The following is a 19490-nucleotide window of genomic DNA, read 5'->3' as shown; positions in this document are numbered from 1 at the left end:
TGTAGCTGAAATTCTCTATAATTTCACTGCCTGCAAAGATCTGGTGAAGACCAGGAATGTGCCAATTTTTGTTGGATGTTTTGAAATTGCCAGTGTGAAAGGAAGAACAAATACACATTGAGAGAATTTGATGTTTTGAAATTGAGAGTGTGAAAGGATGAACAAATACACATTAAAAGAATTTTGAGGTAAAATATGGACTCCAAAACAGAAAACGCACTAACAAAATGAACTTTAAAAGGATTCAATAAGATTCAAGATGATAATGTGAAGATTTAAGATGACGATGTCATTCCACGGTGTAGATATTTTTGCAGGGAAAAAAAGAACTATTTTTTTTAATTGTATATTTGGCTTATCTCTTTATAAGACTCATGTCAAGTGTAGGCATTTGTTGGATGTGGAATTAAATTCAGCATCTCACAAGTGCCCACTCTGCATATTTTTGAGTAGAACCACATCAAAAAAATTGAAAATACATGGAAAAATGTGTAATGTATTTTCAATTTTTTGGTGTGGCTCTACTAAAAAAATATTTAGAGTGGACACTCATTGGGTGCAGAATTTAATTCAACATTCAATGGATGTTTACACTTAACATTTGAGTAAACTTAGAAGGAGACAAGTCAAAAGTACAATTAGAAATTTTTTTTTTCTTTATTTTCATTTAAAAATTCATCTATTATTTTATTAATTTAATTATTATTTTCCTAAGTAGACACGTTATAGATCTCAAAATTTTCTTGGTGAGTGGGTTGAATGTATGTCTAGAAATGTTAATGGTGAATGAAACCTGCTCATAAATATAAACAAATTTTCAACAGATTGTAAAACCTAAATATTTTTCTTTATTTTCATTTAGAAATTCATATCTTATTTTATTAGTTTAACTATTATTTTATTATTTTCTTGAGACCTATTTTAGATCTCAAAATTTCCCTAATGAGTTAGTTGAATGTATTTGTAGAAATGTTAATGGTAAATGGAACTTGTTCATATATATAAACAAATTTTCAGCATATTGTAAAACTTAAAGCACTTGAAATCAACGAAATCCCCTATATGCAATAGAAGTAATTTGGGCAATCCATTTGTTGACGGTGCTGGACCCTCCAACATTCAAGGGATCTCCCCGGTATGAAGTCCCAACTAGACTTCACAATGTTTGCTATAGGAGGCCCATCCAGTACGATGACCTAGTTGCCATTATCTTAATGATATGCTTTAGCTCTTGCTTGTCAGCGCATGAGAGTAGTTTACTTAGTCTTCAAACAACGAAGTTCGTGTGCCTGGTGAGTTCTTAGTGTCGCTTGTGTCAAGGTTATTTCACTGTAGAGGGAGAGGGTGAGAGTGCGTCTCAAGTCGAAAGGGAATAGTCCCAACTCTGTTAGAGCCACACAACACAACAAGACATGCGCAACGTACGACAGAGTAATCCACACGGATGCGCAGTCACAAACACAAGGTGAACATTGTTGAAATTTCTAAGTTTAGTTAGTTTAGAAACCCTTCATGCACTTTTTCTGATTTATTCCTACCTACTTGTTATTTTTCTTTAACAAGTTATTTACAAAGTAAACACTGAAAATAAACACTAGTGCATGCTCAACATATTACAAATAAGCAACTAAAAGAAATAAGAACAAACACACCACATGACACCATTATTTATGGACCAATGTCCCCAGAAAAACCCAATGTGGGAAAACTGGTGCAACTATTTGAGGGTTTTCTTATTAAGTAATATCAAAGTACAATCTGGCTGCCAAAACTGGCCTACCCAACAGAGAATTTCCTTAGCAGCTATACTTCATAGTTTGGGAGAAATCTCTTGGCTGAAACCCCGGAAAACCTTCCGGCAGCTCTTTAGCACAAAACAACTCTGCAACCCCAGTGTTTGCCGAATCTGGACTGTGTTAGCCCCTCTCTGTCTCACGTTGGCCCTACATCAGTCCCAGGAGGCCTTGCGTTAGCTTTCTAGGCCTCTGCATTAGATACGCTGGCCTCTCTGGTGCTCTGCGCAATAGTTGGCTGCCTTTGCGTGGCCCTGTGTGAGCCCTTGCTGGCTCTACGTCACTCTCCTTGGCTGCTACACTGCTCTCCCGGCACAATCTCTGCCTTCTCTGTTTCTCTGTACTCAATGCCCCTCAGCTGCTCTCGCAATCACTGATTCTATCTATCTTAGCAAACCCCGCTCTAGAGAATAGAATGATTGATCATCTGGTGTCCCCTCCAAGTGATCCTCAAGCCTCCTCTTATACTTTTCCTGTTGACATCTCAACGGTCGAGATTAAGTCTCTAATCAATGGCTAAGATTAGATTTGGCTTGATCCATGTCTTTTGGACCATTCTAACATAGATTCATATTAATACACATTAATATTTTATTTTCCCTAAGTTTAGACTTAGAGACTCCATTAAAAATATTAATTATTTTAATATCTCCTGATTTGTTTAGAATATGCCCAAACCCTTTCTGGGTATTGGAGATCTCATGTGCCCCAACCTCTCTACCAAATTTCGTGGCTAGAGCACATCCGATGCTACCCCAAATCAACTCTCCCTCTTAGCGAGGACTGTGCTCTAGTAATACTCACTGAGTATTACTCTGATCATCTGGCATCAGTACCTGTGCCGATGCTTGGCTTTCTTGCCCAACATCCTCTGCACTGCTGCCTCCTATACTACTGCCCATGGTTTTGCCATTGCCACTGTTGCATCTGTACGACAATTCCCTCTGCATCCGTGTCGCTACTGGTCCGTTCTCCCAGCACTACATCCGCACTGCACCTCCTCTCATCATGTTGCATCGTGCTGCCCACTGCTGCACTGCAACTCAGTTACTAAGAAGTAAGTAACTGATCTCCCAACTGACCTCCCTGTTGGGCTAGAGACACCCACTAATGCTGAAGCACCCTTTGCCGCTGACAAGTGATCCCTCTCTCACCTCTACGCTGCTGCAACAACTCCCTGCATCTCGCACCGTTGCACACCTCTCTGTGCCATCTTGCACTGGTGCAACACTCCTGTGCCTTTTGCACTGCTGCAGCCTGCTCCTGTGCCTCTCGCACTGCTGCAGCCTGCTAGCTCTGCGCTGTCTCGGGACTTCTGCACTATAGCTCTCTCTGTCGCTCCATCCACATCCGTCTTTACCCACTCAGCCAGTCCTGCTACTCCTCGTTTGGGCTCTCGTAGCAAGGTCTAATCCAAGAGGTTGGGTACCTCAAGGATCTTGCCCCTCATTGCCTGTAGTCCACTTGACTACATCTCGATGTCTTCCGCTCAAGTGGCGCATGTGCACTCATGGCACAGTCGTTTTCTATCAAAACTTCCTTATCTGCCCGTGCTGGCGCTGCCTTAGTCTCGACAGACTCTCCCATACTCTTCTTCCTTGGGCACTGGGTTGCATAATGACCCATCTCCCTACAGTGGAAGTACTTGATCTTGGAGAGATCTTTCTTCTTCTGCTTCTCTTGCTTTCCCTCAAATGCTAGGGCCACATCCTCCTCCTCCTGCTTGACCTTGATCCCTTTGCTGCTGCTACTTGTCTTCGACTGCGTCTGATCTCTTCCTGGCAAAGAGCTGCCCACATCTCGTCCCAAGGTGGGAGAGTCCCTCTACCAATGATACTCTGGACAAACACTTCCCAATCTTCTGAGACAACATTCAGCGTTGTCCTCACCATAAGCTCCTGATCCGATGTCGCTCCTATAACAGTCAACTGGTCTTGTATCTCATTCAGTCCTCCGAGGAAGGTGTCAATCGATTAACCCTTCTTCCTTTGATATGACCTCATCTGGTTCTCGAGCAACATTCTTCTCTGCACAGAAGTATGATGGTTTAGGTTCTTGAGAGCCTCCCACATCTCAACTGTCGTTTCCTTCTTAGCTATATGTGGTACCACATGATCCTTGACCCCATCAAGGATAATGCACTTGGCCCTCGCCATCGCCTCTTTGTACTTGTCGTTATCATTGGGGTCGACTGGGATAGCTATAACCTTCAAGGCGAAGTTCTTGACACGATTCCTGTGAAAAATTGATAAGATTCTGGCCTTCTAGACTGCGAAGTTCGATGCTCTGCCTAGTCTGTCCTGGTCTCTTACCCCGTGTAGTGCCATGATGCTCCTCTACTTCCCTCATGGAAGTTCTTTATTCTATTCCTCTGAGTCTCTACTTCCCGTCTAGAAGTTCTCTTCTGGATTCCCTCTGAGTCTTGATTTCCCTCCTGGAAATCCTTCTACTGCTTGTCGAGATGCCCCCTACTCTGATCGTATTGTGCAACTGCATCCCTGATCTAGGTTCCTTGGCTAGAAACCCTCGATAACAACTCCTCTGGCCCTGCTCTGTCAGGTACTATTTTGACTATAGTACCTCACCAGCTCCATTTTGCAATAGTTTCGCAGAGTTCTAGACTCCAACAACTGCCTCTCTGTGAATTGCGTCAGCACCTCTCTGCTTTACACTAGCTCTGCGTCACCCCAGATAGGTCTGCGTCAGCTCTCTACGTCAGCAACACTGGCCTCTTTGAGGCTCTGCGCAGCTCCCAGCTTTTTCTGCGTGGCTCTGGCTGGCTCTGCGTCACACTTTTTGGCTTCTGTGCTACTAGAAACAACTTTTGTCACCTTGGGACAACTATTTTCTGCTGCTATTGCTCCGCACGGCTGATGTCTTTTAGTCCTCTTGTGATCTACAATCACGCTCTGATACCATGTTGAAGTTTCTAAGTTTACTTAGTTTAGAAATCCTTCATGCACTTTTTCTGATTTATTCCTACCTACTTGTTATTTTTCTTTAACAAGTTATTTACAAAGTAAATATTGAAAAAAACACTAGTGCATGCTCAACATATTACAGATCAGCAACTAAAAGAAACAAGAAGAAACACACCACATGACACCATTATTTTTGGACCAATGTCCCCGGAAAAACCCAATGTGGGAAAATCGGTGCAACTATCTGAGGGTTTTCTTATTAAGCAATATCAGAGTACAATTTGGGTGCCGAAATTGGCCTACCCAACAGAGAATTTCCTTAGCAGCTATACTTCACAGTTTGAGAGAAATCTCTTGGCTGAAACCTTGGAAAATCCTTTCGGCAGCTCCTTAGCACAAAACTGCTTTGCAGCCCCAGTGTTTGCCCAATCTGGACTGCGTTAGCGCCTCTCTGTCTCATGCTGGCCCCGCGTCAGCCTTTCTTAGACTGTGTCAGCCCCAAGAGGCCCTGTGTTAGTTCCAGGAGGCCTTACGTCAGCCCCAGAAGGCCCTACGTCAGCTTTCTAGGCCTCTACGTCAGACATGTTGGCCTCTCTGGTGCTCTGCGCAGCACTTGGCTACCTTTGCGTGGGCCCTTGCTTGCTCTGCGTCACTCTCCTTGGCTGCTGCGCTGCTCTCTCGACACAATCTCTGCCTTCTCTGTTTCTCTGTACTCAATGCCCCTCAGCTGCTTTCCCGATCACTGATTCTATCTCTCTTAGCAAACCCCACTTTAGAGAATAGAATGACTAATCATTTGGTGTCCCCTCCAATTGATCGTCAAGCCTCCTCTTATACTTTTCATGTTGACATCTCAACGACCGAGATTAAGTCCCTAATCAACATTTAAAATTAGATCTGGCTTGATCCATGTCTTTTGGACCATTCTAACACAGGTTCATATTAATACACATTAATATTTTATTTTCCCTAACTTTAGACTTACGGACTCCATTAAAAATATGATTAGAGTAATATTCAGTGAGGAGTATTGCTAGAGCACAGTCCTCGCTAAGGGGGAATGTTGATTTGTGGTAGCATCGGATGTGCTCTAGCCACGAAATTTGGTGGAGAGGTTGGGGCACATGAGATCTCCAATATCGAGAAAGGGTTTGGGCAGATTCTAAATAGATCAGGAGATATTAACTCCCAACTCTGTTAGAGCCACACAACACAGTAGGACATGCGCAACTTCTGGTAGAGTAATCCACACAGATGCGGAAGTCACAAACACAAGGTGGGTATATAGCATGTACAACACCTGATGGAATAGTCTACACGATTGCGCCAATCGTTATAACAAGTTTACAAGAATGAACTTGTCGAGTGTCCGGCGGAATAGTCCACACAGGTGAGACATCGTTAACAACTGATACAACACATTTCCAACAACATATGTACTAAAAAAACAGAAATAGTTCAACTATCTTAATACAGGTTAAAGTAACATGCATTACAAACATCCAAATAATAGTTTTACAAACGAATATAATACATGTGTGAAAACGTGCTGGCCTGTTAACATGTTTCTGAATTAAGTGAAAGTTCCAAGGCACATTCGTACACCATTACATCACTAACTCCGATTGCGGGGCGTTGGAGCCACTATTCGCTCCTCAAAGAAAATATTACAGACTCTCAAGGTTACGTGGGAGGAGCTAAGGTGAAAAGTCTGTTGCATGTACAATTGAGGGGTATATATAACCAAGGGTGAAACTGACCCTTGTGATTGTTCAACTTCCCTCATGTCTGTTTGACATACATGACTCTTCGACTTACACGACTCTTTAACTTCATTCGTGAGTCTCTTCGACTTTAATGTTACATTACATTGATTACACAATTATGACCTAAAGTAGTGATGTGGCTGAGGCGACTCATGACACAACTTGACATGACACTGCAGGTATGCACATGCTGGCTGTACTGTTTGTGTCGAGTTGCTGTGTTGTTGAGTGATGAGTGTGCCAGTGGTGTACCATAGCTTCACCTCTGCATGGCAGAGTGTGCATAGTCTTCAATGGTATTGGTGTTTGCTTGATAGTTCATGCATGCACATGTGCCTCCTTCGGTTGCTACTTGGTATGCTTTGTGTGTTCATCCAACTGCGAGCAAGTCTTCTAGCATGCGCTCCCTGTTCATCCCAATTGTCGTCGCGCCATGTCTCATCCATGTACATGTTTCTGCAATCACTCATGACGTGACGACATCAAATTTAGAAATCCCCTAGTTTACCATGATGCACTGTCTTTCGTTTCCTTGTACAGGTGACCAGGAGAGAGGACAAGGCTTTGAAACAACGCAAAGCACATGTCAGGCTAGGATGCGAGGCTTCGAGGCACTGTCAAGAAAAATTGCGCAGAGGTAATTGGGAGTCTGGGATGAGCAGTCTGAAACAACAATGACATTCTACGGGTTCTGGTTCAGCTGGGAGGCAGAACTGTGCAATTTTTTCAATGAGGCAGTGCGGGCAGTAGGGAGGACATTGGCAGTGAAAACTACACAGATTCTCAGGGGAGGCTGGGAGTGGGTTGTAGGAGCTTGTTGGCCAAAACTGTGTAGAACTGGGAGGCAATCATGCTGAACATGTCTGCATAGTTTCCGGGCTGAGCGGGGTGTCGGGCAGCTGGTGGACAGTCCAGGAAAACTGCGCAATTTTCAGGAGGAGCAGCAGGATGGCTAACAGGGGCATTGACTAATAGAACTGCGCAATTTTTAGAGATAGTGCAGTGACAAACATCAGGTGCTTGTCCCTCTTGTCTGTGCAATTTCTTCAGTCAGCAGAGGTGGGCATACTGACAACTTTTGTGCAATTTTTGGGAGGAGTGAAGCTCGGGGCACTGCCCGGTCAAATTCTCTGGCTTGATATATTAGCTTGCAGGCAGTGCAGATTGAGATTGCTTCTTGGGAAACTTCTGCGCTGTTTTGGGTGACAGTCAGCTAGGTCGATTCCAAGATTGCGCAGTACATACTCCTTGGGAGGCAGCCTTAAGCTCTGCGCCATTATGGCAACAGTACTTGGTCATTGAGAGTTGAGACTGCGCATTGCAGCTCAGGGGAGGTCTAGCTAATGGAGGGTGGTCTGGTTGAAAGATCTTCGACAAAATGGTTAAGTGTGTGAGTGAGTGAAATCGTGTATACATGACCTTGTGAACACACACTCAACATGACTTGACAACAAGACATCTCGAACCAACAAGACAACATATGCTCAGTGTGACTGATTGTGGGACTGTCTAATGATGAAGAGACAAGTGCGACACTTCAGATAGACCTTTGGACGACTGTGACGACACTTGCGTGACAATGCTTACAACATCGTGTGTGAGTGCGATAGATGTTTACATAGCAAACACAACTCATACACAAACCTTCAACATCGCCAAAACAAGGTCGCAAGGATGACATAACAATCAACATGTCGAAGATGACAGTTGGTCAAACAAGTGAAAAGGAAGCAAGACATGTAGAGGAAACACATGAAATGACTTTTGTGTTTGTGCACATGCATGTTACTGAGGACAAGATGATATGACAATGACAAGCTGTTAATTTAGGTATGTTCTATGCTAGAGTAATTTATTTAAATTTTCACAGTTAGCTCAATATCTTTTCCCGATTAGCAATCACATCAGCATTAAAGTAAACTGCAAATAGAACATAAACATAAATCGCAGAAGACAAGCCAAGACAAGAGGACACACGATGTGGTGCTACCCAGGGACAAACCCCACAATGTGGGGAAACCCTTGATCAATTCTTCTTTTATGTTCTTCATAGTTCAACAGAGAAAGTGAGAGAGATAGTACATTTACAATATAAGCCCATACTTGACTTTTGATATCGCATGAGATTAGTTGAAGACATATTGCTTCAACTGATTCTCTAATGTGACTCATTCACCTATCTTAGTGCTGCATCTCGTCCATTTGCTCCACCTTACCGTGTAGCACCATGTTGTACCATCACAATGTTGAACCTATATTACTGAGCTGCTCTCATCTGCTCTCATCATCATGTTACTCATTTTGCTGCATCTTCTATCATCATACAACCTTATTCATCATCATGCAGTTTCTTACTCAACATGCCCATTATGCTGCATCTTTCATCATCATGCAACCCTATTCATCATCATGCTGCTCCTTTCACTGAGATCATCATTGTTGTACATTCACATTAGTGCCGTTGAGATCAAGTTGGAGAAATCATCTTTTATACCATCCTTCACAGAGATATGAGAGTTATATTGAGATCAAGAACATGATCCTATAAATGCCATAAGACTGTAAGTATATCACGGAGATCACACATTGATCAAATCGTTGTGATCTTCTATACTGTTCTAGTTATGCTGAGAATGTAGCCCTACTACTCCAAACCACTACTAGTCATTATGTTGAGACTGCTATTGTCTTTATGACCTGTGACTAAATGTTTCCATGAACTGTGATTAAATGTCGTTATGACCTGCTTATAAATGATTCCATGGACTGCGTATAAAGAGTCTCCACGATCTGCGTATTAGAGTCTTCATGATCTACGTATAAGGATCTCCATGACCTGTGCATAAGAATATTCATGAATTGCGTATTACCGTCTCCATGATATGCATATTAGTGTCCCTCATACCAGCGTATAAGAGTCTTTGTGACTGCGTTAAGGTGTCATCATTGACTGCGTATCTGCTCCTCTCATTGATTGCGTTAAAGTGTTTCTATGACCAACGTATAACATCCTCTGATAACAGCGTATATCATCCACTATGAACAACATATATGATCCACTATGAACAACGTATTCGTACAACGTATAAGGTCTCCATTATCTGTGTATAAGAATCTTTATGACCTGCGGCTAGGGCATCATACACTTAGCGTAGCTTACTCTTTTTGTGTCTCTCCTTCACCAAAAACCCAAAATGTAGAGAGGAGGAGATCACTTGAAGAGTATGTGTGTTCCAAATGATTTCAAGTCCTCTATATTTATACTAAAAACGTAGATGATGAATAGACATGACTATTGGGCTTCTGAGCCTACTCAAGTTGCTGGCCGACTTGACAATTTGTTTTATAACATAAATAAATTCATAACTCCATGAATACTTATCAGAATTGGATGATCTTTAGATCAATCTTACACCTTTCGATGAGAGGGATCCAATAAAAATATCAACTACCATAAATAAGATGACCCACATGGAGTTTGGCCCTAGTTGCCAATTTTAACACTCCCTCTCAACTAGGGAGAACTCCATCTGCTGATCCATATGTCCGACTGTACTATCTCTGCCATCAGTGCCCTGCACTGCTCTGCACAACTCTTCTCAGCTCTGCTTAGCTTTGCTAGCTCTGCTGGCTTTGCTCAACTCTGTTGGCTCTGCTCTGCTAAGCTCAACTATGCTGGCTCTTCTCTACTCTGCTCAGCTCTGCTGGCTCTGCTCTGCTCTGTTGGCTCTACTCTGCTCTGCTCAGCGTTGCTCAGCTCTACTGGCTCGACTCTGCTCTGCTCTGCTCAACTCAGCTCTGATGGCTCTGCTCTGCTCTACTTAGCTCTGCTGGTTCTGCTCTGCTTTGCTTAGCTCTGCTGAACCATGAAGAAGAAGAATTGATCGAGAATGTGTCATACCATTCTCCACTGACCCGAAGTTAGTCTCAGAGTGTGTACCACTGGTCCCGGACCAGTCCTCAACCACCCGAAGTCAATGTCATAGTAGGTACAACTCCTATCACTGGTCCCAGATCAGTACTCTACTAACTCAAAGTCAGTCTTAGAGTATGTACCACTGGTCCCAGACCAATCCTCAACCGACCCGAAGTCAGTGTCATAGTAGATACAACTCCTACCACTGGTCCCAGACCAGTACTCATTGATCCCAGATCAATGAAGGTCATCCTAGCATAGGGAGTATGGTAGATAAAACGATGTGTCCATTAGTACTACTATTGTCCCTATCCTCATTTTCCTGCTCATTGATCAGATGATAGGTACTTCCCATGAGTCCCGGACTGCATGGGTAGGATGCCTTGACAGGAGAACTAATCATCCTGTTCACAGGAGAGCGAATCATCCTGTCTAGTGGATGCCACAGAGAACTAATCATCCTGGCCCACAGGAGAGCGAATCATCCTGTTCCACAATCGCCATGGAGAACACATCATCCAGGCCTCACATGAGAACTAATCATCCTGCTACACAATCGTCATGGAGAACACATCATCCAGACCTCACAGGAGAACTAATCATCTTGCTACACAATCATCATGGAGAACACATCATTCAGACCTCACAGGAGAACTAATCATCCTGCTACACAAGGGAGCGAATCATCTTGTCCACAGGAGAGCGAATCATCTTGTCTAGTGCGCACCACCAGGGGAGGGTGAGTCACCCTGTGGCCATATGTTGCTCCAGTAAGAACCACAAGCCCCCAGAGCTCCCAGAGCTCATTGTATGCAACATGCAGGACCCTTTTACAAGGGTCTCTCGACAACTCCAAGTCGTTCGGGAAAATCACAAATTTGATCTTTCCCCGGGGCTCTGACAAAGTGTAGTGATCTGTACATCATCTCAATGCGATGGAGCCTCCTTGCTCATCGACTTACCATATCCCAGATAAGGCAGTATCTGATGTCTATCTGCTGGAGAAATCATCTAATATGGGATTCCTCATTAATCGTTTCCCACCTCTGGTTGTCACAGAGAATCACAGTGGTATTCATCATGTGTGCAAACGGCTCACTAAAGAGCTTCCTCAACCAGGTAGCTTCATACGAGATCATACTCGACTGACTTATGCTTCCTGATCATTCATGATATCGAAGCAAAATCCAAAGAGAACTAGCACTGAGAAGTGCTCTAGTGTTCCTCCACACTACCTGTCCAGTAAGCATTTGAATAATCATGCAATTTCCGGCAGTGTATCTCAATCCATGAGAGATTGTGCCCCGAAGATATCTTTGAAGATTCTTGACACCAATTCAGTGAGGCTAAACCAAATATGAGCTCACCATGCTAACTACAGAACATATGTCCGGACGAAAGTTCACCAACAACATCAACACGGATGAGCTTATGAAACTCAGAGGCATTTCTTAAATCTGGTCTGACATTACTACCATATAATTTCTGAAAGTTAATATCCTTGAGGTAGTTACAGGCTTGCAGTTTATCATTCTACATCTGGAATCCAACTCCCTCTTACTTCTGCAAATGAGAGGGTCTGTACCTATCAGAAATAGGTCATCCTCATAAGGTGCCCGTATGAGAGGTCTATCATCCACAACCTTCGGGTAATGGTTTGGATCAGTTTCACTCCTAGTGAATCTCAGCTTCATCCGACAGCTATTAATCCTCTCATACTATGCCCGGGGAGTTTTGCTTCAAGCCATAGAGGGATTTCTTCCACCTATATACATGAGATTCCTGATCATGAATCTCAAACTCCTCAGGTTGTTCCAAACCTAAGGACCTGCTACATGAGGGGAATAGTCCCCTTGTAAGATTTTCCTTCAGTACATCTCAGACATGTACTTTCATGCTTCTTTTGAATTCAGGCATCCCTATTACCATCTGATTCACAAACCTTCGGTGCTATGTATCAATAGACATGGTCCCCAGTGGACTTTCTGCAACTTGATACAATCCTGAACTCAAAAAAACATATTTGAAAATTCTATTTTTAAACACATACCTTTCCATTGATGAGTGCCACCCTATAACCTTTGTCTTTCATTGCCAAAATGGGTACCAGGTTCTTTTTGTGATCAGGTACATGAAAGAGATTCTGTATATGAATCGAGTTACCATCATTCAATTTAGGGGTAACATTCCCTACACCCTTTTCGGTATAGGTGGCATTGGCTCCAAGTATAATCCCATGATTGTTTCCATCTCTACCAAATTATAGAGTGCACCCATCTATTTGATGAAGTCCCTTGAGGCACTGGGGTTCCTTGCTTTCTTTGAAGAGTCGACAATTTTTTTGATGACCTGCATTACCTATCATTCCTATGATAATTTGAAGATGTCCCAAGAATGATTTTTATCTTCATCAAGAGATGTGTCTTTGCCATTCAGACACTCCTCCGCATAATGGCCGAACTTATTGCTAGGCATTCGCCTTTCCTTCCACCCTTCGATTCGAACTTCCCAATGAAGTGATCTTTAGGTAGGCCATCAGAAACTTCCACTACACTATTCTGATAATATTCTCTGCTTTAACTTCACCCTCGGTGAATTTGAAGAGGGATGAGGAACCCATTGATCCTTTTGTCTTGTCCCATCTATCTTTGGAGATTGCTCTTTCACTCTTGCTTGGGCATTGTCTTCACCTTAGCTCTGATACCATGTTAAATTTAGGTATGTTCTATGCTAGAGCAATTTATTTAAATTTTCATAGTTAGCTCGATATCTTTTCTAGATTAGTAATCACATCAACATTAAAGTAAACTACAGATAGAACATAAACATAAATCGTAGAAGACAAGCCAAGACAAGAGGACACATGATGTGGCGCTAGCCAAGGACAAACCCCACAATGTGGGGAAACCCTTGATCAATTCTTCTTTTATGTTCTTCATAGTTCAACAGAGAAAGTGAGAGAGATAGTACATTTACAATAGAAGTCCATACTTGACTTTTGATATCGCATGAGATCGGTTGAAGATGTATTGCTTCAAATGATTCTCTAAGGTGACTCCTTCACCTATCTTAGTGCCCCATTTCGTCCATTTGCTGCACCTTACCGTGTAGCACCATGCTGTACCATCATAACGTTGAACCTAGATTATTGAGTTGCTCTCATATGCTCTCATCATCATGTTACTCATTTCGCTGCATATTCTATCGTCATACAACCTTATTCATCATCATGCAATTCCTTACTCAACATGCCCATTATGCTGCATCTTTCATCATCATGCAGCCCTATTCATCATCATGCTGCTCCTTTTGTTGAGATCGTCATTGATGTACATTCACATTAGTGTCGTTGAGATCAAGTTGGAGAAATCATCTTTTATACCATCCTTCACGGAGATATGAGAGTTATATTGAGATCAAGGACATGATCCTATAACTGCCATAAGACTATAAGTATATCACAGAGATCACACATTGATCAAATCATTGTGATCTTCTATACTGTTCTAGTTATGCCGAGAATGTAGCCCTATTGCTGCAAACCACTGCTAGTCATTATGTTGAGACTACTATTGTCTTTATGGCTTGTGACCAAATGTTTCCATGAACTGTGATTAAATGCCATTATGACCTGCTTATAAATGCTTCCATGGACTGCGTATAAAGAGTCTCCATGATCTGTGTATTAGATTCTTCATGATCTACGTATAAGGATCTCCATGACCTGTGCATAAGAATCTTCATGAACTGCGTATTACTGTCTCCATGATCTGCATATTAGTGTCCCTCATACCAGTGTATAAGAGTCTCTATGACTGCGTTAAGGTGTCATCATTGACTGCGTATCTGCTCCTCTCATTGACTGCGTTAAAGTGTTTCTATGACCAGCGTATAACATCCTCTGAGAACAACGTATATCATCCACTATGAACAGCGTATATGATCCACTATGAACATTGTATTTGTACATCATATAAGGTCTCCATTATCTATGTATAAGAATCTTTATGATCTGCGGCTAGGGCATGTTTGTATTGTGGCTAGGGCATCATACACTTAACGCAACTTACTCTTTTTGTGTCTCTCCTTCACCAAAAACCCAAAACATGGAGAGGAGGAGATCATTTGAAGAGTATGTGTGTTCCAAATGATTTCAAGTCCTCTATATTTATACTAAAAATGTAGATGATAAATAGACACGACTATTGGGCTTCTGAGCCTACTCAAGTTGCTGGCCGACTTGACAATTTGTCTTATAACATAAATAAATTCATAACTCCATGAATACTTATCGGAATTGGATGATCTTTAGATCAATCCTACACCTTTCGATGAGAGGGATCCAATAAAAATATCAACTGCCATAAATAAGATGACACACATGGAGTTTGGCCCTAGTTGCCAATTTTAACACAAGCAGAGTTGCAAACTCAACTAAGAGGTGTACTTCGAAAGGTGTTCTTTACTTACCATACTTACTCTTGAGATGATCATGCATCCGACAGAGTTTGCATGTGGTCATGATCTTCTCCATTACTTGGTCTTTTGGTCCTTCTCACTGACTCCTTGGGAGTGATCTCAGCATGTCACCTTTTCCTGTAGTCACAAAGCGATGGATTAGCGCGGTTTCAATAGGAAGTGACTGCTGTCGGGATGAGGCACTGGGAGGCCCATTTGCCCAGTCTCTGCATCCAAGACCGACATGACAACTTGGACAACATTGCACAGTTTTGAGGCACAAGACACTGTTGTGGGATGGGGGTGCTGGGAGGACACCTCTGCACAGTTTTTGAATGGAGGGCAGCTGGACTGCTTTGCACATTTATGGAGAGGAGTGTTGGTTGCCTGACTTTTCTGCGCATTTTTGGAAAGCAGTGAAGCCCGGGAAGCTGAGAGGCAATACTGCGCAATTTTTGGGTGCAAGGCAGAGTGAGTAGTTGAGGGACAATACTGCTCAATTTCTGTCGACACTGGGTTCCGGCTGGGGAAGGACACTGAAGGAAAGCACTGCACAATTTTGGATGCCAAGGGATGTTGGGGTCTCTGCACACTGCAAGGTTTCAGCAGGTAAGGGAGGAAGCTTGATGGTTGCAGAAGCAAAGTGCAATGTTTCAAGAAACTAGATGAGGCTAGGTTGCTTGGGAAATGGCTAAGTGTGAGATCAATGACATAGATATAAACAATGATAAGACTCGATTGTGATCGCACATGGACACTTAGTGACACAACGTAGACCATCCAGAATGCATAAGACATAATTTGCTTGATGCAACAACCTTCGTGACAAGAGTGCATGAAGTGAGTCTGAAACATGTTTATGTGATGACAACCACTCCTAGGCACACAATTCCCTTGAAGCAAAACAACATTCCCTTTGTATGACAAACAACAATCCCTATGCCCATACATGACACATGCTACATGAAGATGAGAACATGAACAACTCTTAAGATCAAGGAGGGGAAGTTTGAGATCATCAACTTACCAACAAGTGACCAAGGATGATCGATCACAGGATCCAAGGTAGGCTTTGAAATTTGCATACAAGCCAAAATTTTGGAGGGTGGTTGTAGCCGCTACAACACCATCGAAGGAAAGTAGGTGGCCTAGTAGTTAAAGGCCTAAGCACAAGTGTTAGCTAGGAAAAGAGAGGCACAACATGCAATTGGATGCATTTTGAAACCTTATTTTCACTATCTTATCAAACATTGACAACAATCAATAGAGAATAGAGAATATACAATATACAATAGACATTACTTTTTAGGCACATTTTAATGGATTTGACTGATGTTGTGTTTGGGAAAGTGCTAGTCAAGTAAGCAAATACATAGTCTTGAGGTGATCAATGATAGAGTAAGAATGTAGGTGATTTCATGGAGAATGTAGGTTTCTCGAGAATGCCATTCCTTAATGAAGAGTCTGATGTTCCAAAATGTTGAAGAATCTAGGAAAATATGTGTATAGTGTGATTCTTCGTTACTTGATAACAATTTGTGGAGTATTTTTACTTTTTATTGTTATCTTATTATTATTCTTCTTCTTATTAGTGCATGTGTGTGTACTTCATCAAACAACTACCAAAACATAAGAACAAGAACACAAGATGTTGGCTCTTTTCCTGAGCCAAAACCTATCTTCTCTTTAGAGGAAAACCCTTTAGTAAGTTTCTCTTATTGAAGCTTCTTATTGATCAATTGACAAACCCTAGACCCTTGACTATAATTTCCTCCAAGAACAAGTCAAGTCCTTCCTCCTTTCTGCACTTTTTTCCCTGACACTTCCTTCTTTTGACACTTCGTTTCCCGACACTTCATCCTCCTTCCAATTGTTATTAGATCTTGTTGCACTTTCTCTAGAAGAGATACCTTTGATGAGACCCTTTCCTTATGATGATCCCTTCCTTCTCTTCACCAACCATCGAACTTGTAAGAATGTAATGGGAGGGTTGTTATGACATCATAGACAACTTCTTATTCCTCACACGTGTGACTGTAATAGGCTTTAGAACAACTATATTACCTTCAATTTTCTTCTTTGTTTCCTCGCTTGAGTGGGAGGCCCTTTAGGCCTATCTTTCTAGACCAAACGATAAGAGATGTGATGCTGACATATCACTATTGTTATGACCATAGGAAACCTTCCCTTTTCTTGCATGTGTGACTATAACTACCCTAGAAATGGTCCTCTTGACTTCAGCCTAGGATTCACCTTCTTCGCAACACTTGAAGACCACTTCTTCATCCTTCTTTTACCCTTTACTCGGCTTCCTACCTTTGTTGATTTCAGAAGTGATTGAGTGCATTTTGGTGGAGTGGACAACCTCTATATATAGAGGACTGTCCCTCTTTTTAGGCCGACTTGAGGACAGTTTGTAGGCCGACATGTCGTGCTTGCTTCAGATGGCTTCTTTGGTGGTGTAACATGCTTGAAGGAGCTTCTTTGATGGTGCCTTTGCATAGGAGGGGACTTGACTTTGCTTGGAGGCATTCTATTGACCCTAATACATGGTGTAACATGAACTTAAGGCCTTCAACATTTACTTTGGACTACTTGAATCACCTATAGCACTTAACATGTGCTAGACCTATTTCAATGAGCAAGAAACTCATTGACATATATTATAAAAATAATATTTCTTTTCTTGAATAAATACAAATATCAAAAGTACATTTATGAAGGCCAAACCTAGTTACATTTCCTTCAACACTCCCTCTTAACTAGGGAGGTATTCATAGAACATTACAAGGTGTTTGTCTATTATCAATCTCTAAAGAATTCACATAAGAGAAACCGGATTTGCAATCCATTTGTTATAGCACCATATCAATTAGCATTGTCATAGTGTACGGCCTTAACTAACAACTCCATCTCTTCATGAGATCATGAGCTACAATGCTGGCGAGACCAATGATTTATAGGCACCTTCATCATTGTCTCTCAAGCTACATACCCACCCTGGTGTTCTCAGAGTATGACCTTCTAGGATTATTCTTATCTTTGGTTCCCAACCCTCAAAGAATATCAGTCCTCTTGCCTACTCTTGTATTGGATGCCCTACACATCCTCAAAGAGTATCGGGTGCTAGATGATTACCCAATCCTCCCATTCTTTCTTCCCAAGTGAAGACAAGAATGTTGTGTCTATCTTGTGTCTACATTTCTGTTCATGGCCTTCATCTAGACTTACGACTGTTAATCCTAGTCTAGTGCATGACCCATGAAATGAAAAACACAATTTTCACTCTGTAATCAGGGGTGATCCAAAACTCCCTCTTGATCAAGGACCTGTCAGATCTCCCTCTTAATTAGGGACTCTTTCCTTCGTCAACAACTTCTTCTTCGTGGGTTCTTTAGTTTCTTGATTTCTTTCCTTCCTTTGATGTCATGAAGTCTTTGTTCGAATTTCTTCTAGGTAGGGCACCATCCATCGATCACTTTACTTCTTGGTTTGTCATGTCACTGCTTCCTTTGTGGAAAGTGTATTTCATACCATACATAAGGTTTCGTCATCTAGCTACTCTTTTGTCATCTGTCCATGCTTCAGAATACTCTTCTCATGGATGTTGTGTTGTACTTTCTTGTTTACATGCTTCGACCTAGTAGCCCATCATGACTTCATCTTGATATTGCTTCAACATTGTTTTTTCTTTTGTTGGATGTCTTCTTCATCACAACATATTCGTAGAGCAGAATCAATTATCTGCATCTTTATATCTCCAAGGCCTTCATAGGTGTCAAGGGTCCTTCCTTCCTTTCTCAGAGTTGTCCTGCCTTCTTTCAGGATATATCTTCAAAGTATTTTATTAGATAGTGATTCTTAGTGATCATGGTGTTTCTCACCTGCTTGATCTCTTTCTTCGTTTTCTCCTTCTTAAGTATATAGGTCAACCATCTTATGCTTCTTTTGAGAGCATTTCTTCCTTGCTTGTTTCATGAACTAGTAAACATTTCTTCTTGCTTCGTAGTCAACAATCTTATACTCCTTATGTGAGCATATTATTTTGTTGACCTTCATTGCAATGTAGTACATGCTTCCGTGCATGTTCTTGGTGAAAGATATTGTTTCATACTTGATCATGTTATAGAACTATTTGCATGACTCAAATATATACAAATGATAACATGAATAAACCTTGATGCATACATACCTCATCTTGATTCTCCTTTGATCATCTTAGCTTCATTTGGCTGTCCTAGGTGTGGCCCTTCTTGCTTCATCTTAGCTTGCCTACATATCATCCCTTTCTTGAATCCCATGAATGGGATTCCCGATGAGACATCTGGTTTGGTTCATGAGTTACCTTCTTTTGAAGATTCTATCATAGGGTCTTAGAGTCCCTTGCCTTGCAAATGTTTCTTTTCTTTTGATGATGGAGGTCTTATAAGATTCTTAATCATGATCAATCTTCCTTTCATCGTGGATGAGGTCCTGTATTAGGTATGCTTCTTCTATATGAATATTTTGAGCTATATCTGCCATGCTCCTATATTCTAGAAAATATTTCTACCCATGCATTTTTGTTCTTATTATAAATTCTACATCTTCATGAGTATCTAGAATTGTATGTACATCATGCTTCTAGATGTTTTTA

The sequence above is a fragment of the Pinus tabuliformis genome, chromosome 8, assembly GCF_031772625.1.
Source record: "Pinus tabuliformis cultivar Carrire ecotype Pingquan chromosome 8, CPIR1, whole genome shotgun sequence".
In the NCBI taxonomy this organism is placed as follows: domain Eukaryota; kingdom Viridiplantae; phylum Streptophyta; class Pinopsida; order Pinales; family Pinaceae; genus Pinus; species Pinus tabuliformis.
Note: the sequence above shows the minus strand (reverse complement) of the source record.